Below are 25434 nucleotides of genomic sequence, written 5' to 3' on the forward strand. Positions count from 1 at the left end.
TGTAATATATTCAACAATAAAGATTAAAAAAAAAAAAAAAGAATGTGATTCACAAATTTAAAAAAGTGTAAGGAGATAACATGACTGTATTATACAATTCCCAAGTCAGAGTGTTGTTAATAGAGAAATCCATCACTAATCTGGAAAATGTAAATTAAACTTCAGGTCATAAAATATTCTCTTTTTGAAACTTTCAGTTATTACTACCACTCCCAGAGACGGGGGGGGGGGGGGGGGGGGTTAATTTACTTTGTTACTATTGTCCCTAACAGTCTGAAAAGTTTAATGAACATAAGAGTCCTTGGTGATTGTAAATAGATAGATATAAACAAAAGGCAGCTTTCAAAATAATATAATTAATAATTTACAGTTAAGCAAGATTACATTTTAAAACACTTTCATTAATACTCTAACACATCAATTAGGTGGCTATTAGCTGCTTAGTACTGTGTTTTTAGGCGCCTGCATTTTTAGGCTCCATGGATACAAGAAAAAGAACTCGTTCTCCACAATCACAGAGTCTATGATATAATTGGAAAGACAGATTTATAAATTCATAATTTTAATACAATTAAATTCAATAGAATTTAACTACAATGATAATTCAATAATTAAGTTAGTAGATGAGAATTCATCTTTTCCCCTTCTTATGAGGAAAAGAAAACATGAAAATTTATTTTTTACATTGGCAATAAATAACAGACCTACAAAAATTTTAAAAATTTTTTAGAAAAAGTAAAAAGTAAAAGAAAATACCAAGAATATTTTATTTATCCCTTTCCATATATATTTCAAAGTAAATTTACAGTGTGCTTTTGACTCAATCACTCCTAAATTATCTGTAGCTATTTAGTTTCGTTGGTTAAAATATACTATCTAGATCAGGTTAATGTCTATAAGAATTGCCTACCCTCACATGTTCATAGCCACAGATCTTCATCTAACTACAGCAAATACCTTCACTCTTTACTTAAAACATCCCAGTTTTCATCTACAACCTCCTATACTTTCTGTTTCTCATTCCGGAGGAGCTGCTCTTTATCTCATCCATACCTAAGCCTCCTGTTATCTCAACCAGATCCTGATTGACACCCTTCTTTATTCCAGAACTGTTTTATCATTTCCATAATTTAAAAAATTTTTTTTTTTTTACAGAATCCTTACTGGCTTCTCATCCAATGGCTCAATCCTGGTAGAACTGCATTCTCTGTATTCTGAACAGTTAATAGTAGATGGGCTTACTAATTTATGGTAATAATCTCTGTATAGGTATTTCTCTCACTGTGCCTATCACAGTGCTATAAGGTAGGTGTTCAATAAATATGTATCAAATAGTTCAGATGTACAATGTATACAATGACATTACATGATGGTGCAAGAGGGTGCAGATAAGATTAAATCCTTCACCACTAATGAAAAAACAGCTCAGAAATGTATGCTATACTAGGAATGAATCAAAAGTGTCAGCTTCATTTATAAGAAAGTATATAATTCTTCAGTAAGTCAAGAAAACATAAAGTGCTCAAGTTTACACAATGACTACACCCCTCCAAATACTACTCATTTGCTGAAAATACACCCCTCCTTCTAGTCTCTTTTTTATATCAAAAGAAAAATGAACCACTATATAATGGGTAAAAAGATAATCTCAATAACTGGATAAACTTGTGAATTAGACTAAATATTAGTATTTGGTACTTGAACTGAATTCACATTAAATCTGTATAATATCTAGGAAGACAACATCTTAATGAATTTGAATTATTCTATCCAAGAAAAAGAGACGTCATTCTATTTGTTCAATCTACTTCAGTGCCTTTCAGGAGTTTTTATTATTTTTAAAACAGTTTTACTGAGGTAAAAACTATATATAATGTAGACAATTTGATGAGTTTGGACATGCATATATTAGTGAAACCGTCACCATAATCAAGGTAATAGACAAATCCATCACTTCCAAAAGTTTCCTTGTGTCCCTCTATGTATGTGTGTGTATGGTAAGAATAGTGAATATTGTAAATATACATAAGAAAACACTTGGAAAAAATCAATGAGGGGAACTAATTTTTTCAGATTTAACACATACCATATAGATTCTCTTTTACAATCCAAATGTCCAATGACAGATGGATAAAACAAAATGTGATATATACACACAAGTGAATATTATTGGCCTTAAAATAAAAATAAGAAAGAAAGAAAATCCTGCCATTTGAGAAGACATGGATGAACCTGGAGGACATTATTCTAAGAGAAATAAGCCAGAAACTTAAAGACAAATATTGCATCATTCCACTTATACTGAGGTTATCTGCAACTGTCAAACTTATAGAAGCAGAGAATAAAATGGTGGTTACCAGGGGCTGTGGAAAGAAGAAAATGTGAGTTATTCAACTGGCATAAAGTTTGAGTTATGCAAGATGAGTAAGTTCTAGAGATCTGCTGCACAACACAGTGCTCACAGATAACACTAGTGTAGTGTGCACTTAAAAATTTGTTAAGAGGGTAGGTTTCATGTTAGCTCTTCTTATCACATGCAAATATTAAAAAAGGACACAGGAAATTTTGGGAGATGATAGGTATGTCTATTATCTTGACTGTGGTGATGGTTTCATAGTTGTATGCATATGTTCAAATTCATCAAATGTATACATTAAGTATTTGGATATTTCTTTTACATCAATTATACCTCAACAAAGATGTTAAAAAAGAACAAACAAACAACAACGAGAAATTCCTATCAGCCTCAAACCATCAGTTTATTTCAGTATTTGCAAAGTTTCTAAGAAGAGATGCTATTCAGATTGCAAGAAATAGACATGAAGAAAGAGAATGAGAGGTCAGGGTTGCTGAGACAGATTTGGAAGTCATTCCTGTATAGGTAGTAACTAAAACCACACATGCTATATCCTCAGATCAATAATTCATGATATTTCTAAGGGCCACTCCATAAGCCAAAATACCCATACTGTCAGCAAGCCAAGGGAGGAAACACACTTTTGGATTCTATGAGTTCAAGATGTTCTTTCACCTTATAAAACCTGATAACTCCCACATAAAGTTTACTTTTGGTATAAATAAAATGTTAAGGTAGAAGAACACAAAATATAGTTAGCTACTGTGTGATTTAAGAAATGGAGAGGAAAAATACTAATGATTAAAGTTCAGATAATAATGCAACTATATAACTATTATCTTTAACCTAAACTCTCCTCTATAACTTCGAGGCAAAAGGGCTCAAGTAGCATATAACTTTTAATAATTCACTGGTTTATAATTACAAAATTTGGAGAGAGGATATTTTCAGTGATGCACTAATGTCTTTGAGGCTCTTAATTTTGCCACTTACCATTTACAGTTGTATAAAATATCACAATATTTAACAAAGCATTTTTTCTAAAGAAAAAAAAAAAAGAAATGTTTTTAAAATTGAAAACGGAAGTAATTCATCCCACTACTGGGCACACATTTTTTACCTGAAAAAATACCCATCCATATTAAATTTAAGAATGTATTTGCCTCAGATTCAGATGTTTTAAAATGAAATTTGTTACCTTTATCAAATAATAATTGAGCATAATGTCTTAAGTCAAATTCTGGGTTCATGGATTCTGGGTTCTGTTCCATTGATCAATATGCCTGTTCTTGTACCAGTACCAGGCTGTTTTAATTACTGTGCCTTTGTAGAATAACGTGCTATCCAGTACTGTGATCCCTCCTACTTTGTTCCTCTTTTTCAAGATTGCTGTGGCTATTCTGGGTCATTTTTGGTTCCATATAAACTTTTGGAGTATTTGTTGGTATTTTAATGGGGATTGCATTGAATCTAAAGATTGCTTGAGTAATATGGACATTTTAATGATGTTAAATCTTCTGATCCATGAACAAGGAATATGCTTCCACTTTTTTATATATTCCTCTATTTCTTTTTTCAATGTCCTGTAGTTTTCTGCGAAGAGGTCCTTTACTTTTTGGTTAAGTTTATTCCTACGCATCTTAGGTTTTTCTTGCTGCAATGGTAAATGGGATTTTTTTTTTAGTTTCTCTTTCTGTGAGTTCATTATTGGTATATAAGAATGCCACTGATTTCTTGATGTTAATTTTTTATACTGCTACTTTGCCAAATTCATTCATTAAATCTGGTAGATTTTTGATGGAGTCTTTAGGGTTTTCTATGTACAGTATCATGTCATCTACACAAAAAAAGTCACTTCCTCCTTTCCAATTTGGATCTCCTCCATCATTTTTTTTTTCCATGTCTAATTGCTGTGGCTAAGACTTCCAGAACTATGTTAAATAAGAGTTGCAAAAGTGGACATCCCTGTTTTATTTCTGTTCTTAAGGGAAATGCTTTTATTTTTTGTTCATTGAGTATGATGTTGGCTGTAAGTTTTTCGTATATGGCCTTTATTATGTCAATATATGGTCCCTCTATTCCCATATTATTGAGTGTTTTTACCAGAAATGGGTGCTGGTTTTTGTGGAATGCTTTTTCACCATCTATTAATATAACCATATGGACTTTATCTTTCATTTTGTTTATATGGTGTATCACATTTATTGATTTGCGAATATTGTACCAGCCTTGCATCCCTGGAATGAATCCTACTCAACAAAAAGAAGACAAAGAATCCAATTAAAAAATGGGCAGAGGACCTAAAGAGACACCTTTCTAAACTGGACATACAAATGGCCAAGAGACATATGAAAAAAATGCTTAACGAAACAAGCCAAGCAGAAAAAGACAAATATCACATGATCTCACTTATTTGTGGAATATAACAAACATAACAGTCTGAGGAACAGGGTGGTCCCAGAGACGTGGAAGTGGGGTACAGACTGACAATCCCCTGAAGTGGGGGGGGGGAGACAAACCACAGAACTTATATGCATGTATGTATTAACAATGGACATGGACAACAAAGGTGGGGACAGGGTGGGAGGGAGGGGGAAGGGGGAATCAGTGGGTGAAAAGGGGGAAACATCTGTAACAAAAATAAATTGATTAATTAAAAAAAATGCTTAACGTCACTAATCATCAGAGAGATGCAAATTAAAACAACAATGAGGTATCACCTCACACCTGTCAGAATGGCCGCCATCAACAAATCATCAAACAACAAGTGTTGGCGAGGGTGTGGAGAAAAGGGGATTCTAGTACACTGCTGGTACAAATGCAGACTGGTGTAGCCACTATGGAAACACTATGGTGTTACCTCAAAAAATTAAAAATTGAATTTCCATTTGACCCAGTGATCCCACCTCTAGGAATAGATTCTAAGAAGCCTGGAACACCAATCAGACAGAATTTTTGTACCTCTATGCTCATAACAGCACCATTTAAATTGCTAACATCTGGAAACAGCCAGTGTCCATCAATAGATGAATGGATAAAAAAGCAGTGGTACATAAACACAATGAAATACTATGCAGCTGTGAGAAAGAAAGATCTCTTATTCTTTGAGATGACATGGAGGGACTTGGTGAGTATTATGCTAAGCGAAATAAGCCAATCAGAGAAAGACAAATATCATATAATCTCTTATTTGTGGAATGTGACTAATTCTCAATGGGATACAATGTACTGGGTAATTAACTTTCCATCTTAAATACTGGTTAACTTTACCTTCTTAGAATAAAAATTAATTTGATAAGATCAAAACACATATGGAAAGCATAGTCTAGTGGCTGAGATCAGACATAAAGCCAGGAGACTTTGTCACTAATTTTCCATACTTGAAGAATGTTCCAACTTCATCTTGCCTCAGTTTGCAAATTTATAAATTAGAAACTACAACACCAAACAGGGGCTAAATAGAAATCAATGAATGATTGGCTGAGTACAGAATTCTGGTCATCTTAAATGCAAAACAAAACAATGTAACAAATAGTCCAAGTCCCCCTAAAAAGGGGGGGTATCTTTTAATAAACAATATAGTACAGTAAATCCTCATTTAACATCATCAACAGGTTCTTTGAAACCATGACTTTAAACAAAATAACACAACAAAAAAATTTTTTCCCACAGGCTATTTTTTAAAAACAAGAGTTAAGTTCCTACAGCATATTTCTGGTCACAAAAACATTGCCAAACTTATAAATAAAGACCCTAAACATTTCTAATATTAAACATTTAAATAAATGGGAGCTATGTATCCTTTTAAGAAAGACGAATAAAAACAGGTAAACTACGTATTTTCCAATCTGCTTATTCCTGTTTTAGAATCGCAAGTGGCAAGAGCCTATCCCAACAGCTCAGGGCTAAAGGCAGGACCCACCCTGGACAGGATGCCCTTCTATTCCTTCCATTCTCTAATTTCTCTACGAGAATAAAATCACCATTTGATAAGCAGGATTAGAGGATGCTGGGGTGGGGTATTTCTGCACCATCAATGTTTTCTTTTCCCATGTAGGTTTACTATCCTGCCACAAAAACTCCAAAAACATTTTTTTCACCATAGTTACTGATACTGGTAGTGCAAATATACTGGGAGATAAGTCCCACTTCCCATGTCCTAGCAGCATTTGGATGACATAAGACTATAACTTTCTCTAAGACAGAAACTGTGATGGCTCATATTTGCTTAGATCTGTACCTTAGCTCATTACAAAGTATTTGTTAAAAAATTAAGTGTACTGCCCTGGCCAGTTTGGCTCAGCGGTTGGAGCGTCGGCCTGCGGTCCGGAGAGACCCGGGTTTGGTTCCCGCTGAGGGCATGTACCTCGGTTGCAGTTTGTCCCCGGCCCTGGTTGGTCGTGCGGGTGGCAACCAGTCGATGTGTCCCTTTCACGTCGATGTTTCCCTCTCTCTCTCTTCCTCTCTCTCCCTCCCACTCTATCTGTACAAAAAATGGAAAAATGTCCTCGGGTGAGGATAAAAAAAAAAAAAAATTAAGTGTACTTACATATTACATGTGAACAAAGAATGAACAAATTTCTATTGCTGTTCAAAATTTTGATTTGAGACCAATTCACATTTTTTAAGTGGATCAATACTTTAAATGTTTTTTAGGCAATCTGTCATCCAACTCCCAATCCATTACAACAGACAGTGAATAGAAGAAGGCCTGCATTTTATGCTCTTGATTAGTACAGTGTTGGTCTGTATTAAGAAAATTATAAGAAATATGATTGATGAGAATTCCCTATTTATACTTTCTATTTTATTTATCAAAATTTGGGATGGTACTGTGATCATATCTTGATCAAAGGATCTAAAAATATTCAAATTTTGTTCTTAACTAATTCTATTGACCTCATAAGGTTCCTATGACACATGTGTAGAGAGGGCAGACCAAGGCATAATAATGCTTTAATAACTGTAGATTTATCTGCAAACTTAATATAGAACCCTAGGGAGTTTTGCTTACCTACACAGTTCCTTTTTCCTAAGCAAGATCACCTGAATGGGTTAGTTCTGTCTATTTCTCCTAATCTTCTGCTAGAGTAACAGATCTTAAGACTATGATGCAAGGAAGATCAAACTCATTCCTGCAAGCTGTAGAAGACCGTAAGAAAAAGCTTTTACTCACAAAATCCCATAAAGACCCCAGAATACTATTTAAAAATTGAAGGACTGTTATCTTTACCAAGTCACAGAAAAGTATATTAATGAATAATATTAGTTAATATAGTTTAAATGCTCCCCCACTCCCAAAACATGTCGGCATCCTGTAAATGTTACTTATTCGGAAAAAGTGTCTTTGCATGTATGGATTATCCAAGTAGGCGCAAAATCCAAAGTCAAGTGTCCTTACCAAAGAGAGACACACAAAGGAAAAAATATACACAAAGGAGGAGATGTGAAGATGGAGACAGAGATTGGACTGATATGGCTACAAGTCAAAGAAGCCAAGGAATGCTGATAGCCACCAGAAGCTGTAAAATGCAAGGAAGAAGTCTTCCCAGAGCCTCCACAGGGAGTAGGCCCTGACAACGCCTTGATTTCTGACTTCTGTTCTCCAGAGCTGTGAGAGGATACATTTCTGTTGCTTTAAGCCACTCAGTTTGTGGCAGTCTATTGTAGTCACCATAAGAATCTAGTATAGGTCCCTCCATGTCGTCTCAAAGGATAAGAGATCTTTCTTTCTTACAGCTGCGTAGTACTCCATTGTGTATATGTACCACTGCTTTTTTATCCATTTGTCTACTGATGGACATTTGGGCTATTTCCAGATCTTAGCTATTGTAAATAGTGCTGCTACAAACATGGGGGTATATATATTCTTTCTGATTGTTGTTTCAGGCTTCTTAGGGTATATTCCTAGAAATGGGATCACTGGGTCAAATGGAAGTTCAATTTTTAATTTTTTGAGGTAACACCATATTGTTTTCCATAGCGGCTGCACCAGTCTGCATTCCCACCAGCAGTGTACTAGAGTCCCCTTTTCTCCACACCCTCGCCAACACTTGTTGTTTGATGATTTGTTGATGGCGGCCATTCTGACAGGTGTGAGGTGATACCTCATTGTTGTTTTAATTTGCATCTCTCTGATGATTAGTGATGTTGAGCATTTCTTCACATGTCTCTTGGCCATTTGTATGTCCTGTTTGGAGAGGTGTCTATTCAGCTCCTCTGCCCATTTTTTAATTGGGTTCTTTGTCTTCCTTTTGTTGAGTTGTATGAGCACTATATATATTGGAAATTAACCCCTTATCTGATATATCATTGGCAATTATGCTCTCCCATACAGTGGGTTGCCTTTCCATTTTGATGATTGTACCTTTTGCTGTGCAGAAGCTTTTGAGTTTGATGTAGTCCCATGTGTTCATTTTCTCCTTTGTTTCTGTTGCCTTAGGTGATGTATCAGTGAAAATTCTGTTGCGTGTGATGTCTGAAATTTTGTGGCCTACATTTTCTTTTAGGATTTTTATGGATTCATGAGTCACATTTAAGTCTTTTATCCATTTTGAGTTTATTCTTGTGTATGGTGTAAGTTGATGGTCTAGTTTCATTTTTTTGCATGTAGCTGAAATGACATGGAGGGACCTGGAAAGTATTATCCTAAGCAAAACAAGCCAAACAGAGAAAGACAAGTATCATATGATCTCACTTATTTATGGAATATAATGAACATAACAGTCTGAGGAATGGGGTAGTCCCAGAGACGTGGAAGTGGGGTACAGACTGACAATCCCCAGAAGAGGGGGTGGTAGAGGAGAGATAAACCACAGAACTTATATGCAAGTATGCATGAACAATGGACATGGACAACAAACTGGGGACATGGAGGGGAGGGAGGGGGAGAGGGGAATCAGTAGGGGAAAAAGGAAGAATGTCTGGAACAAAAATAAATAAATAAAAATTTTTAAAACGAACCTATTATAGTTGATTATAAAGATGGTCATAATATCAAAGTGGCCTGTTTTTCTCTATTCAGACATGATTACAATAGAGCAATTCCTCATTCATACTTTTTGTCAAATTATCTTCATTTAGATATAAATTATGTACAATAAAATACATTCATTTTAAATGTACCATTAGAAGAGTTACGACAAATGTAAATACCAGTATAAGCTGTCACAATAAAGAAAGAGAACATTTCCATCACCATCTTTTCCCCTTCTCGGCCAACCCCCATATCCTACTCCTTCAAGCAATCACTGATCTTTTTCTATCACTATAGATTAAATGTCTTTTCAAGGGTTTCAAATAAATGAAATGATAGAACATTATTTTGCATCGAACTTCATTTATTCAGCATATTCTGAAGATTCATCCACAGTGTCACCTGCAGTACTAGTTCATTTCTATTCACTGTTGAGCAGTATTTCACTGAATGGATATACTGTAATGTGTTTATCCATTCATCTGTTAAAGGAAATTTTCTCCTTCAGACTTTTACCAGGAGCTGTGGACGCATTTAAAATAAACTTTCACAAGGACATACAGAGTGCCAATACAGAGTTCCAGATTTGGAGGAATCTCATTCTTAAAACTGTCAATATGAGAGAACAAGGGAAAATTTGGGGGCATAAACTAGTAAGGTATCACATTAAAACATGAAAATCAGGATCTGGTTTTTGTCTAAAATATATGTGGCAGATTTGAGAATGTCCATTCATTCCCATGATGATTTTGAAGCATTCTGACTGCAGATTGAGGTAAATGCTTTAAAAAACAACAGACATGGTTCCTTTTTTTGTGGCCTATCACCTAAGAAAAACAACATCAACAACTGACTAAATGTCTAGCTAGTAAACTGACACATGAACAGAGAAAAGTACAGTTAGATCCTAACAGCATGCTTGGGTCAAATGCACTGACTAGACTGTTTGTAAAAACAGCTAAAACTTTCATTGATTTAGATGACTAGAGCAGAGAAAAATCACAATATCTCTTCTAGGCAATCTGGGAAGAACTCATAAGTAGGATATTAACCATTCTTCATATGACTGCTACTTTTTCATCTTAAGTCACTGGCTGAAATAACAACCTATGTTGAAGATTCATCATCTTAAACAAGAGTGCCCCACTCCTACATTCCAAATCTGTTTTTATAAAGAAAAACAGGGAGATCATTCTCAATGCTCTGTGATGGATATTATACTACTTAGCTTTCTAAGTTCATCTCCTCATCCTCTGGCTTTGACTTTATTTCTTTGCTGCAATATCAATGCCTTCTTCACATGCTGTTTTCTCTGCTCTTCTTTCTGGTCCACTTGGTTGACACTTATCCATCCTTTAAGATTCAACCCAAGCACTACTGAAGTAAAGCTTTTCTGGATTCTCCTGGTTATGAGGTACCCTGTCTATCAAGATAACTAGTATATACCTCTTGTACATATTATTTAAAAAAATGCTGTACTGTAATTGCTGGTTATAACTCTGTCTACTCACTACTTGGCAATCTCTCTAGAGGTTTGGACTTTATATTTTCATCTCCAGACTCACTAGTAGCTAGCCCAGTATCTGAAATACATATGTACTAAACATAGAAATATAGAATAGTCATAACTTAAGTCAAATTGGTCATCATAAAAAGTCTGTGACTATTCCACAGATAATTCTTATTGAAATGTAAAATAATAATTTAGTGCACGATAGTAGTTATATTAGTATTATTACTACTAATGCTACTAATAATAAACACTTGTACTATATCAAGTGTTGTTATAAATAACTCACACCTACTAGTTCATTAATTTTCCCATTGTCTCAGAAGGTGAGAAATTGAAGCACACAGGGGTAAAGTAATTTACCCAAATATGTAAAGACAGTTGAGATTCAAATAATTAACCCAAATATGTAAAGAGTAGAGTTGAGATTCAAACCCAGCAGCTTGGTCTTAGAGACCATGTCCTTAACTGCTCGACTATCTTGCCTTCCCAGTGTTTAACAGAATGGATGATGAAGTCAAAAGAGAGATTTGAGCTCCAGGTATAGCACTGTGACAGATAGGTACTGATAAGGTAACTACTCTAAGCCTGTTACCAGACCTTTAAAATACAGTAGACATTTATTATTTCCCTTCCGGACATCCATGCCCTTTTCTTCTGATGATAACAATATTTATTTCAGATTCCATCTCTCTTCTATACATCTCAGTTCATATGTTCTGCCTTTAGGAGTGGAAATGTGACTGGGGTTTGTCAATCTCTTTCCCCTAGCCACAGTAAATGTTATTAAATTTTTTTTTTCTTTACTGATTTTAGAGAGAGGAAGGGAGAGGGAAAGAGACATAGAAACATCAATGAGAGAGAACATCCATTGGCTGCCTCCTGCATGCCCCACACTGGGGATTGGGCCCACAACCTGGGCACGTGCCCTGACAGGGAATCAAACTGGCAACCTCTTAGTTCAGTGGTTCTTAACCTTCCTAAAGCCGTGACCCTCTAATATAGTTCCTCATGTTGTGGTGACCCCCAAGCATAAAATTATTTTCGTTGTTACTTCATTAACTGTAATTTTGCGACTGTTATGAATCATCATCGGAAATATGTGTTTTCTGATGGTCTTAGGCGACCCCTATCCAAGGGTCGTGTGACCCCCAGGTTGAGAACCGCTGTCTTAGTGCATGGGACAATGCTCAACCACTGAGCCACATTGGCTGGGATCACAGTAATTGTTCTTAAACTAGTCTGATTAAAAACTCAGGACTTACATAGCAATCAACAAAAATGGCTTGCTCCTTTCTGAAAAACTGAGAGGAAATGCAATTAGAGTTACGTCCATTTTGCCCCATTAGTGGAGAAACTGGTACTGTCAAAACTTTAGTTGTATGACCAGGGGAAAATTACTTAAGACCTTAGATTCCTCCATAGGAGCTTATATTTCCTCATACATCAAATGGAAGTAATAGTAGTAAACTATATTATAGAGCTATTATAAGAAAGAAATAAGATAATCATTGTAGAGTGCTTAAGACACTGGCTAGCACAAAGTTACTGAACAAGCCCGGCTGGTGTGGCTCAGTTGATTTAACATCATCCCATGTACCAGGAGGTCACTGGTTCGATTCCGGGTCAGGACACTTGCCTGGATTGTGGGCTTGATCCTCAGTAGGGGGCATACAGGAGGCAGCAGATGGATAAGTTTCTATCTCTCATTCCTTCTCTTGTCCTCTCTCTAAATACAATAAATATATATATATATATATATATATATATATTTTAAAGTAATTGCACAAAATTTTGGCCATTATGTTGTTACCATCATTATTTTTGTTCAGTCTTTCCCCTTTGAGGTCCTATATAATTTAGAATAAAGAAATCATTTCTAATTTAAATTTTGCACTTGCATGAATAATTGAATAGGTGGCTGAGAACAAGATGGAACAAGATCTCACAAGCCCCACGTTTATTCTTTTGTACTACACACACTTTTCTTTTCTCCATTCGAACTACCTTACAAGAGAACCCATTCTGCCATAAGTATACCAATAGAGTTTTGGTCATAGTGAAATCAGTTTTACTTGTTTCCTTGTCTGCCAAAGTGAAAGGACTGTGTTCTCTGGTTTCTAATTTGATCAATATGCCAGGAAACAAAGAAATCCTCACAGAGGCAGCAAAATAGTCTGATAATTAATGACAGGACTCATTGTACTTGGAAATTTAAAGCAATTCATTCTCTCAAAAGACTTGCGCTGTTTGAACAGCTCCTATCACAGTTCTGGAGTACTGTTCTGGAGTACGGCTGCTAAAGAATGGCCACAGTGAGAAGAGGCTGATTAGAGGCACATTTTACTGTTTATGCTACACTGTGGTCATGGTTCGTCACATCAGAACACACTTGATACTCAGTAAACCTTAGACCACTCACTAACTAGACCAATTACCTTAATGTTATCTATGCAAAGCATGTAGCAAAGTAATTAGAATATAGTATATATTTAATAAATACTATGTCCCTTCCTTTTTTATATCCCTTCTGTTTATGAATTATGATTAAATTTTTAAAATTTAAAAGTTCTCATTTAAAGAATGTCCCAATAGAAAAACCAAAACTCATAGACACAACCACAGTAAGGTGGTTACCACAGGGCAGGGAGGTGCAAGGGCAGTAAAGGGTAAAGAGATCAAAGATATGGTGACAAAGAAAATCTGACTGTGGGTGGTGGGCACACAATGTAATATACAGATGATGTATTATAGAATTATACATTTGAAACCTATATAATTTTATTAACCAATGCCATCCCAATAAAGTTATTTTTTTTAATGTAGAAAGAGTTCATTTAGATACAAGAGCTCATAGAATTTTGCCAATTAATTATAGACACCGTTTTTTGAGGCTAACATTTAACAAGAGAAAAGGAAAAGGTTCAGGTAAAATCACTATACCACTGACCATGGTCTTGATTAATTTCTGTTACATTCAGTCAGTTTCTGCTAATAAAACTTTTGAAAGAATTTTTGATATGTCATCTGCTTTTGACACCATACAAAATAATCACTTAATGTGCTAAACTATACATTGTAAATATTATCTCAAGGCTTTTTACTATTCCTCAACAAGGAAATATTATTATAAGATTAAGAATAAGCAACAATGGCAAGGCAAATAACTATTTAAGAGGAAGAGACAAAAATCCAGGGATAGTCCTCCCTTCTCAGCTTGAATATTTTTAGGTTAATTAGATATATCCCTCCTGACATTACAAAGAGAGGTCCTTTTACATATTGATGACATGATCTTCCATCCAGAAATAGCCTCAAGAAATTCTGGCCAGTTAATGCTTGAAACAATTTCTAACCTTTAATTATGCCAAAACAAAAATCATTTTGGAAAGCACGGTAACATCCAGATGAATAATTGTAAGAACACCTTTCGACAAGTTAACTCATTTAGGTATCAAGGGAATAGTTTTGCTATTTTGATAAGTTCACTGAGCAGACTTGCTCAAATTTTAAAATTTTATGGGGGACACATTTGGCTTATTCTTTGACAGAGAAGAACATTTAACAGTTTCCACTCTCAATTCTGTTTTCAAAGCTAATTTCTCCAATGTTTTAGTTTGAAATCCACTGGGGCTCTAATCAAGTACTTGTTCAAACAACTGATCAGATACAACCTTGCTCTTAGAAAAGTTCTGAGCTTCCTAGCAGTTATGGCTGCAGCCCACATCCAGGCAGTGATAGGATCACCCTCCATTCAGTCAAAAATATCTGTCTTTGATTAAAACACTAAAGAAGTATTTATTATCATTGAAAGCACTAGATATATCAGTTTTCCAACTATCTCATCTCAGATGACCACTGGACAGAAATTGTGATCTTTATGCCTAAATCTATATTTCTTTTTCTTGATCTATTTCATGCTTTTATTCTTACACACTGTATGCCTGTGCTGCATGCATTTTTATATACTAGCAGCAAATTATTAGAAAATAAAGCAATTTTATTTACTATTATACCAAAACAAGATACTTAGGAATAAACTTAACAAAAGTCATCCATTCATTGGATGACTCAATATTGTCAAGATGTCAGTTGTTTCCAAATTTGTTCATAGATGCAATGCAATCCCAATCAGGATACCAAAGGATATTTTTAGAAACTGAGAAGCTTAGTATAAAATTTATATATAAATAAAAACAACCAAAGCAATCTTGAAATAAAGAACAAATTGGAAAATGTATATTTCCTGACTTCGAGATTTACTATAAAGCCAGAGTAATTAAGACAGTATGGCACTAGCATAAGGATAAGAAAATAGATAAATAAAAAAAACAGGAGGCAAGAACCAGATCTACATGTACATGGCCATTTAATTTTCAATAAAAGCACTAAAGAAATCAAATAGGAAATGAAAAGTTTTTTTAAACAAAGCTGGAACAACTGGATATTCATAGAGCAAAAACTGAACATGAGGACCATATACGAATATTAAATTGAGGGAGTTTAAGATCGAATATTAAATATAAAATTGTAATACTTTTAGAAGAAAACATGAAAATATCTTTATGACTTGGGAGGAGGCAAAAGTTTCTCAGAAGGAATACAAAAAGCAATAACCATAAAAGGGATTGTGCAGGAGGCAACAGTCAAGGTGTCCCTCTCACATTGATGTTTCTCTCTCTCTCTCTCCCTTTCTCTCCCTCCCTCCCACTCTATCTGGAGATAAATAGAAAAATATCCTTGGGTGAGGATATATTAAACTTCATCATAAATAATAACTTCTCATCAAGATACACCTTAAAAATGAATAGGAAAGCCAGATTGGCAGAAAACATTTGCAAAATATATCTAGCAAAGTATATGTATGGAGAATATAGAAAATGTACAAAGAATGCTTACTAATCAATAATAAAAAGACAAATAAGCCACTTAAAAATGGAACCAGCCCTGTCCAGTTTGGCTCAGCAGTTAGAGAGACGGTCCATGGACCAAAGGGTCTTGGGTTTGATTCCCGGTTAAAGGCACGTACCTGGGTTGCAAGTTTGATCCCCAGCTCCAGTCAGGGTCATGCAGGAGGCAACCAATCTATGTGTCTCTCTCACATCAATGTTTCTCTCTCTCCCTCCCTTCCTTCCTTCCACTCTCTCTAAAAATCAATGGAAAAATATCCTCGGTTGAGGATTAACAAAAAATAAAAATGGAGCCAAGAATTGAACAGATAGGTATGTCATGATAAGAATGCCCAATAAACTACATGAAAATAGATTAACATCTTTAGTCATTATGGAAATGAAAATTAAATCTATAATGAGATATCACTATATACTCACTACAGTGGCTAAAAGTAAAAGAATGAAATACCAACTGTTGGAGAGATTATGGAGGAACCAGAACTCTCACACATTGCTGGTAGTAATGTAAAAGGTACATCACTTTGGAAAAAGGTTTGGTAGCATCTAATAATCATATAACTACCCCAAAAGTTATCAATTCAACTGCTACATATTTACCTAAGGATATATTTGCCCACCAAAAAAAAAGATTTACAAAAACATTCCCAAAAACTTTAGTTATAATAGCCAAAAACCTGGAAATATCCCAGGAGTTCATAAACAGAAAATTGCTAAACTAACTGACATATTTATAAATGGAATACACTTCAGCAATAAATAGGAATAAGCTGTGCCCGGCCGGTGTGGCTCGGTGGTTGAGTGCTGGACCCATGCACCAACAGGTCACCAGTTCCATTCCTGGTCAGGGCACATGCCCAGGTTGTAGGTCCAATCCCCCAGTGGGAGGCATGCAGGAGCAGCCAACTGATATTCCCTCTCATTGATGTTTCTATCTCTCTCTCTAAAATCAATTAAGAAAAAATATTAAAGAAAAAAAAGAATGAGCTGTAATACATGATACCACATAGATGACTTCTAGGTACATTAGGGTGAGTGAAAGAAGCTTTACACAAAAGAGTACATACTGCAAAATTCTAATTCTATAAAGTACTACAATAAATAAATAAATCTAAGGTGAAAAAATAAGAAAAGTGGTTACTTTGGGAGATGGAAATGGAATGAAGGGCAAAGATTTATTGGGAAGGGGCATGAGGGAAATTTCTAGGATGATGGTAGTGATCTAATTTTGATGTGTATTAGGGTTATTCAGGTATATACATTTGTCAAAATTCATCAAATAATACACTGAATGTAAATTACTTCTCTAAATGTAAATTTTACCTAAAAAGAAAATATAAACTTATATTGAATTCTAGTTAATAATATACAGGCTGAGAGATTTAGGAATTATATATCTGTGACTTACTTTGAAATGCATCAAAATAACAGGATGAGTTAATGACCAAATACTGAAATGAATAGATATGTGATAAAGCCAAAATTGGCGCAAAATATTAATTGTAAAATATTGGTATATTTCACAGTTCTTTCAACTTTGCTTTGTTTGAATTTTTTATTGATTTTTTTAGAGAGAGAGGACGGGAGAGAGAGAAACATTGATCTGCTGCCTCCTGCACACCCCCTACTGGGGATGAAGCACACAACCCAGGCATGTGCCCTGACCGGGAATCAAAGCAGGCCCTCTCAGCCCATGAGACAGTGATCAATCCACTGAGCCACACTGGCTGGGCATGTTTGAATTTTTTATAATAAAATGCTAACCCCAAAAAAACTATGTTAAAGTAAAATAAAGACATTTTCAGATGGCCAAAATTTTTGAGAATTTGTCAGCATCAGATTTGCACTAAAAGGAATTTTAAAGGAAGTTTTCAGGCTGAAGGATAATGATACCAAATGGGAGCCTGGAACAAAACAAAGTAGTAAAGAGCTCAGAAAATGATAAATACATGGTTAAATGCAAAATGATTTTTTTTCTCATTTCAAGGTAAAGAAATTGTTTAAAGCAAAAATAACAATGTAAGATCAGATTTATAATGTACGTAAAATAAATGGAAATTGTAAGATGCATGAATAATATCCAAAGAATAGAAAAGGGAAATAGAAGTATATTCTTATAAGATTACTATAATATATGTTCATTGGCATAATATCAATTCATGAAAGACTGTGGTAAATGAAGGATCTATATTGTAATCCCTATTACAGTCACTAAAAAAGGAACAATAAATGTAGTTAAAAACTAAAACAAAGACAAAATAAAACAATAAAAACACTGAGCCTCCTGTAGCCTGACTCCAGTGCTCCAGTTCTTTCACGTGCTGACACCTTATAATTTATCCACTCAATCGTTTCTGCTTTTCAAACCTTTCCCAACAGAAAACTGTACTGATTAACTTCATTACCTTTTCTTCCCTCTTTTGTCTTTATGTGTATAGACAATACCACAGAATAAAATTCAAAGTGTTCCCTGGAAGTCACTGCAAATTCTAAGGACAAATCTCCCACCTTAATGTGCTAAAGTGTTCTCACTTTCTGAAGGAATTGATTTAATACGAGGACAAAAAATGAGTAAAAAAAAGCTGTGGCATTTGACCACTAAAGGCTATACACAGATTTTATTTAAATAGAAAGTTCTTATACGTGAAATTAACTTCCAACACAGAAATGACTTCTATTATTCTCAAGATTATTCTGCTAAAAAAAGTCTTTCAAAAGTATGTAATTTCTTACCTCACTAGTAAAATTATAAACTTTATATATTACACCTTTTTCCCCCAAAGTCTTAATATAAGCGAGTGATTATTAAAAGTTAAAAACCCAGTACTTTTCTTTCCTTTTCACAATGATCCATCTCCTTAAGTCAGACAAAGCACAGAAGAAATATTATCTTCCTCAAGCAATAACTTCTTATATCAGATAATTCCAAGTTGGCTGTCCATTGGCCAAATCAGCCCATGACTTTGCTTTGTTTGGATCATGGTATTTTACAACTTTTAATTATTTGAAATGTTTAGAAATTCAGAGATTTCACTTAAGAATCCAGATGCTGAGTTCTTTTGAAAAACTGAGAGTATACCACCAGGCACATTCTTACATGACAATAAGGGCTAAAGCTGAGTATTAGCTGCCCCTTTACAACATGTTATCTGCATTCCAGTTTAATCCAGTTTCAGCTCACAAATTACCTGCCGGGGCTCAAAGGAGTTTATAATTTCTGTCATATATATCCCTCATCCAAACCCAGTCTCCTATTCTTCCTCACTCCAGTCCCCTGCCACCCTTTCTGAAAATATAGTACATCTAATACTTCACTAAAAAACTCAATTGATGATGCATTTGTATATAAAAAAAAAAAGTGTCTCTAGTGGAAAATAACACATAGGTCAGCCTTCTGTATCAACATTATTTACAAGTTCTCTGACTAACCTTTTAGTACATGGACACTGAAATAGTTCCTTCTCCTCAACAGAATTTTTTATTTTAGTAAACACATGGTTTACTTTATTCTTGACAATTATTCTGGAAAACAGCATACAATGAAGTTGGAATTTAAATTTTATTGCATTTTTATTTTATTTTCTGAAGATAACAGGCAACTTGAGTAACTCAAAAATTTCCTTCATCAATAATACAGAGCCTAAACATGCTTAAATTGTTGAAAGGATTAACATTGCTTAATGAATAAATCACTTCTTTTTAGAAATTGAGGTATAATTAATAACATGATATTTAGATTTAAGTGAGCAGGAAAGGTTTTCAGTATTCACCCGTATAAAGAATGTGATTGGCAAAATTATAAAGCTGCCCACCTTAAGATTACTGGCACATGGGTATTCAATCCATCACTAGACTACTTACTGCTAGGAAGGGACTTTGCAGATGGAAGTAGGCTGCTAATCAGCTAATCTTAAAATAGGGAGATTAGCCCTGGCTCAGTGGTTAGAGCATCAGCCCACGGACCAATGAATCGTGGGTTCAATTCCAAGGGCATGTACCTGGGTGTGGCTCATCCCTGGCCCTAGTCGGGATTGTGCAGGAGGCAACAGTCAAGGTGTCCCTCTCACATCGATGTTTCTCTCTCTCTCTCTCCCTCTCTCTCCCTTCCTCCCACTCTATCTGGAGATAAATAAATATCCTTGGGTGAGGATTAAAAAAATAAAAAATTAAATTAAAATAGGGAGAATACCCTACATTTTCCAGGTGGGCCCAATCAACACCTGAGTCCTTAAAGTAGAAGAACAAAGAAGAGTCAGTCAGAAAGAATGACAGAAGAAAAGGCAGAAGAGCTCAAAGATTATATGTCAAAAGGACAGGACCTCCTGCTACTAGCTTTAAAGATAAAGACATAGGGCTAGGAGCCAGAGAATGTTGGTGGCCTCCATAAACTAAGAATCATTCCCGGTGAACAGCCAGCAAGGAAATGGGGATCGCAGTCCTACAACCTCATGGCAAGAACTAAATTCTACCAACACCCAGAATAAGCCCAGAAATGGGTTCTCTCCAGAGGAAGTGCTCATACCTTGATTTTGGTATGTTTTAGACCTGGAGCAGAGAACCCAGCCAAGTCCCATAGATTTCTGACTATAGAACTGAGATAATAAATTTGTGTTGTTTGAAGCTGATACAATTGTGGCAATATGTAATAGCAGCAATAGAAAATTAATACTTTGTTAATGAATGAAAAAAATAGTATTTACACAAACACTAAATAAGACTGCTCACCATTAGTTTACCAAGTCATAACATCTTTCATGAACTGTTGGAAATGGTTATAAAACCTACTTTAACACCTCCTCAACAAGGAATCTCATTAGTCTTAAACCTTCCACATTCCCCAAATGTGCCTATTGTCTTGATGGGCCCTTTGTGGGATCCTGGGAATTGTGCTCTTTGAATGTTCTAACTGATAAGAGGGTTTTGCCCATTGGAGGCCTTGAACCACTCTACCTTGTATAGATAGTTTGTACAAACAATGTGATTTATGTTGAACACCTACTTTCTTCCTGGGAGGGTCTAGAGCATCAGTCACACAAGCACTGTGTGCCTTTGTGATCAACCCCCAACAAAAACCCTTGACTCCTAGGCTCTGGCAAGTTTCTCTAATAGACAACACTTTGCCTATGTTGTCACAATTATTTACTGGAGAAATTAAGTACATCTACAACTCTCCTGAGAGAGGACTCTGGGAAGCTATGTGCCTGCTTTCCTTCATACTTAGCCCCAGTATTTTCCCTTTGTTGATTCTGCATTGTTCCCTTTTGCTATAACAAAAGGAGTATAATGTAACCGATTAGTACAATGACTTCTGAGTCCTCTGCTTGCTTCCAGTGAATCAATGAAGCTGACTCCTAACACACTACAGTTCCCACCATCTCAGCCAAAATGACTTACAAACAAGGACACCAAATATCACACTTGTTATAAGACTAAAAATTTTCCCCAAATTTTTACTAACCAAACTGTGGTAGGCAGAATTCTAAGATAGTTCCCAAGATATTTGCTCCTTGATATGCACCCTGCATAATCCCCAAGATTAAAATATAATGCATTTTACTCCCACGATCACATTATGTTATATGGCACAGCTGACGTTAAGAAAGGGGGGTTGTCTGGGTGAGCTTGACCTTATCATATATGTCCTTGAAATCTTGATCTAGAAGTTAGAGGCAGAGGAAATAAGAGATTCCTGGCATGAGGGAGATGTGACATGAGGGGGATTCTCCATTGCTAGCTTTAGAGATGTAGATGGCCTCTAGATGCTAAGAGCAGCGCCTGACTGATAGTAATCAAGGAAATAGGAACCTCAGTCACATAATTGCAAGTAACTGAATTCTGCCAGTTACAAGTACATTCTTCCCCAAACCATGAGAATGGGAAGCAACAATTTGTTTCCTCTAGTCATCTATTTTTAAAAAAATTTTCCATGGAACAGACTGATAGTTGTCAGAGGGCAGGAGAGTGGGGGCACTGGATGAAAGAAGGTGAAGAGATTAGTCAAACATATATATATATAACCCACAGACACAGACAATACTGAGCAACACGGAAGCACAGGGGCTGGATGGAGGTGGGCAACAGGGAGAAAATGGGGACATCTGTAATAGTGTCAACAATAAAAATAAAGTTTAAAAATTCCCAAGAAAATAATTATCAAAACATTGATAATTATTTTATCATTATTTTCACCAAAAGTCTTTTTTCTGGTAAATAAAATTATGGCACCTGATTTAAAAAAAGATAATAGGAAAATAGAATTCAAACTGTATGACTCAATTAATAACATTTAATTCATTCAATGGTTAATTTACAACACATTAACTATACACAAACTCTTATAATAACTTCTTTAGGACACAGAAAAATGAAAAATTAGAGCATACATGTCTAAAAAGTATAGTTAATTAGGAAAGGTAAATCATACCTTCCTTAATTCTATAATTGGGGGCAAACAATTATGAACTAGAAGGGGAAAGTTACCTTACAACTAAAAAACTACAACAAAGGAATTTGAAGAAGGGAAATAAATTTTTTTTCTTTGATTCAATGGTATGGTAGGGATACAGAGAGAGGCAAGTGAATTCCTTAAAAGAAGTGCTATACATTGTGCTAAGGAATTAAAATATACTGTTGGGCAAAAAGATAGCACAGTCCTTGTGGTATATTTCAATTCTTTTGCACTCGGTTTTCTCAACTATACTGGTAACAATAAAAACTACTTGCACAATTTAGACACTATTTGGAAATAGAGACTTAGACTGAATTATGACTATATTGTGCATTTTATTCACACACACACACACACACACACACAGGAGAACAACCAAATGTTTTGAAGCAGGAAATGCACTGATTTTTAAAAATAAAAATACACTAGCAGAAAGTAGGTGTGACTAGACTACGGAAAGACTAAAGGCAGGAAGACCAGGCAGGAGAAAGCTGCCATGCAATGGTCAGGCTGTTTGTTAAGGAAAGCCTGAACTACAGATTGTAGAGGACAGCAGAAATGCAAGCAGATCACAAGGCTGTACAAACAATCCTTGACAACGAACAGGATATAGGGTACGGAAAAGGAAGAAAGCAAAAGATAGCTGCAAGATTCTAAGTCTGACCCTGAGTAAAGAATATCTTTTGGTATTATTTTCTGTCTTTAAACAAAACAAGTAAAATAGAAAGAAAAATATACATCAGTTATATAAAACTCTAAGTTACTTGACTACACTGCAATAATTTCAAACGCACTTTGAAACTAGGGCCCTTGAAGGCAGAGCAGTGCCTCAACTTCCACCACCGGATTATATCCTAAAAATAAGAATACTGCTATCTATTTCTGATGACTATGACATATGGCTCATTATCCAACTCTCGACTGACTCTAAAATGGTCCAAAATTCTTTGGAATACCTAATTCAGTGAGTAGGCAATCTTTTAATAGGGGCAAATAAAACTTACTCATCCGAGTTAAGTCAGATCATGTTTCCCATCAAGCTAGTGAACAGCTGCAGACATAGCCTGCTTCCCATCAAAGTTTCCATGTACAACTTCTCCAATGCTGAGCGTTCTCTGGTAAATTTTCAAAACTATAACCTTAAAAACATATGACAAACTACATTTTATTAAAGAAACATACCTGCACTACTCACCCCGTCTTCACTTGCAAATTTAAGGACAATGCAGAACTTTCCTGTATGTGCCAAAATTCTGCTAAATATCTGCCTATGAAGTATACTTGCTGGCACTTTTATAGATTAAGCAAAAGTACATGCTCTGAATAACAGTAATACAAAAAGAAAATGCTTTCCAAATAGCACCTAGACTTAAAAGGCAAACCATTTCCTCATGCTTGCTTTAATAGGAGTGATGAAGATGTATCTCTTTTTTTAACATTCTCTGGAAAATCTTTCAGAAAGGAGTTGATATTTAAATTTCTCCACTTTTAATACCTTGAATCTGGCTTTAGGGTAGTAATTAAGCATAAATTCACTGGCATCAAATATGAGATGACTTCAAACAAATCTTCAAAACACTTTACTTTCTTTCTTGAAATATATTGGTTATAGGAGTTTAATTTCATTTCATGCCTCTATGTTTCCAACAAATAATTTTGATAATTTAACTAAAACTGGAGAGAAATACTGGCAAAAATTGAACTCTGGCGCAAGTTAACATTAAAAAAAACACACACATTAAAATGAGAACAGCATTCTCCAAAAATTAATTCTTCATTTTCAAGCTTATATATATATTCTTTTAAAAAATGGTGAGGAGTTTTCTCTTTCAAACCAGGTTATCAAACTAATTATACAAGTAAGATTGCTCTATAAAAGACTGTCTCAGGAATACCTCCAGGTCATACAAAATAATTATTTTGTTTGGATAACATGAGTTCTCTAAAGAGTTTTACAGACATTAAAATTATAAAAAGAGAGAATTATTAATTTTCTTGTAGGATCTGAAATCTCCAGATAGTCTTAAGTTATAATATATTTGTAATATAAGTTACTGCTATAATGTTTTAGGACATTACTATTTAGTTCAATGACATTAAATTTGTTATGTAAAAAGTTAGTGAGTAAATTGACACAAGGCTCTTCTCTAAGTTTCTGGGTTCCATTCCTCTACGCCCCATCCAACCAATTTTACAAAAGACTAAAAATGTTCTTCAAAATACAAATCCTTCAAGGTATACACCTTGAATGATGTTTAAGTTTAGACAATCAGCTGTAAATAACTACCAGTCAACTAGCAGATTACAGTTTTGCAACAGAGGCAGATGGACAAGTAAAATTCATGGGTCTCAAATTGCAACCCCATCTGAATATATTTCCTGTTTACTTTGTATCAGCCTTTTATACAGGTGCAGGGTGTTTACTTTTGGCAGTAGGGGAAAGAACTGATTTATAAGCCATAAGAACATCTTTTCACTTTCCATAAACAGGCTACAGAATTAATTAGAATTACAGCACATCAACTCTGCACATGAAACCTGCTCTGTTATTGGAGACTAATGTAATCCAAATATGTGGAAAGTCAAATAGTTTTCCACAAAGCTAATTTAGATAGATGGATCAGATAACAACTTGGAACTGACCCTGACAAATACACTTCTACTCAAAGACAGTAAGTGCTGAATGTTGCATTCCAAAAATGAATAAGAAAAATACTGAGTTTTAGTTTATGACCAGAAAGGTGAAAATATAGTGCTTTATTTACCAAAAAGAAACAAAAAAACCCATATATATATGTGTGTGTGTGTATATAGTACTTAAAGATATACATTATATATATACATAAAAGTTACTGTATGTTCTAATTTTTAAAAGTACTTTTGATTGATTTTTAGAGAGAAAGGAAGGGAAAGGGAGGCTGAAAGAGAAACATCTATGTGAGAGTGAAACAAGGATCAAATGCCTCCCCCACATGGCCCCCACTGGGGACCAAACCTGCAACCCAGGCATGTGCCCTAACTGGGAATCAAACCAGCAACCCCCTAGTACATGGGACGAAGCCCAGTCAACTGAGCCACACTGACCAGAGCTGCAGGTTCTATTTTAAATAAGTGAGAAAGACAATTGGAAAATGTAAATGAAATAAAAGACAATATGGAATTTGCATTTAATCTTATTCATGTTCATCTACTTGCTCAAATATGCTTCTACCTATAACATTTTATCCTCATGAA

The 25434-nt window shown here is 35.0% G+C and overlaps 1 protein-coding gene across 6 annotated transcripts in view; it reads right to left on the reverse strand.

Annotated features, from left to right (window-relative positions):
• TBCK (TBC1 domain containing kinase) overlaps window positions 1-25434 on the reverse strand; it is a 221172-nt gene that overhangs the window by 176436 nt on the left and 19302 nt on the right. For 2 of the 6 annotated variants that reach the window (XM_036256041.1, XM_036256066.1), the window contains exon 1: window positions 23205-23282. The exons of 2 other annotated variants lie outside the window; for them this stretch is intronic. The gene's annotated coding sequence lies outside the window, so the exon portion shown is untranslated. Of the gene's footprint in view, window positions 1-3349; window positions 3392-23204; window positions 23310-25434 lie in introns of those variants that run through there. 2 more of the 6 variants (XM_036256074.1, XM_036256056.1) reach the window with 2 other exon arrangements.

This window comes from Molossus molossus, unplaced genomic scaffold (genome assembly GCF_014108415.1).
Source record: "Molossus molossus isolate mMolMol1 unplaced genomic scaffold, mMolMol1.p scaffold_m16_p_1, whole genome shotgun sequence".
NCBI classification, from domain to species: domain Eukaryota; kingdom Metazoa; phylum Chordata; class Mammalia; order Chiroptera; family Molossidae; genus Molossus; species Molossus molossus.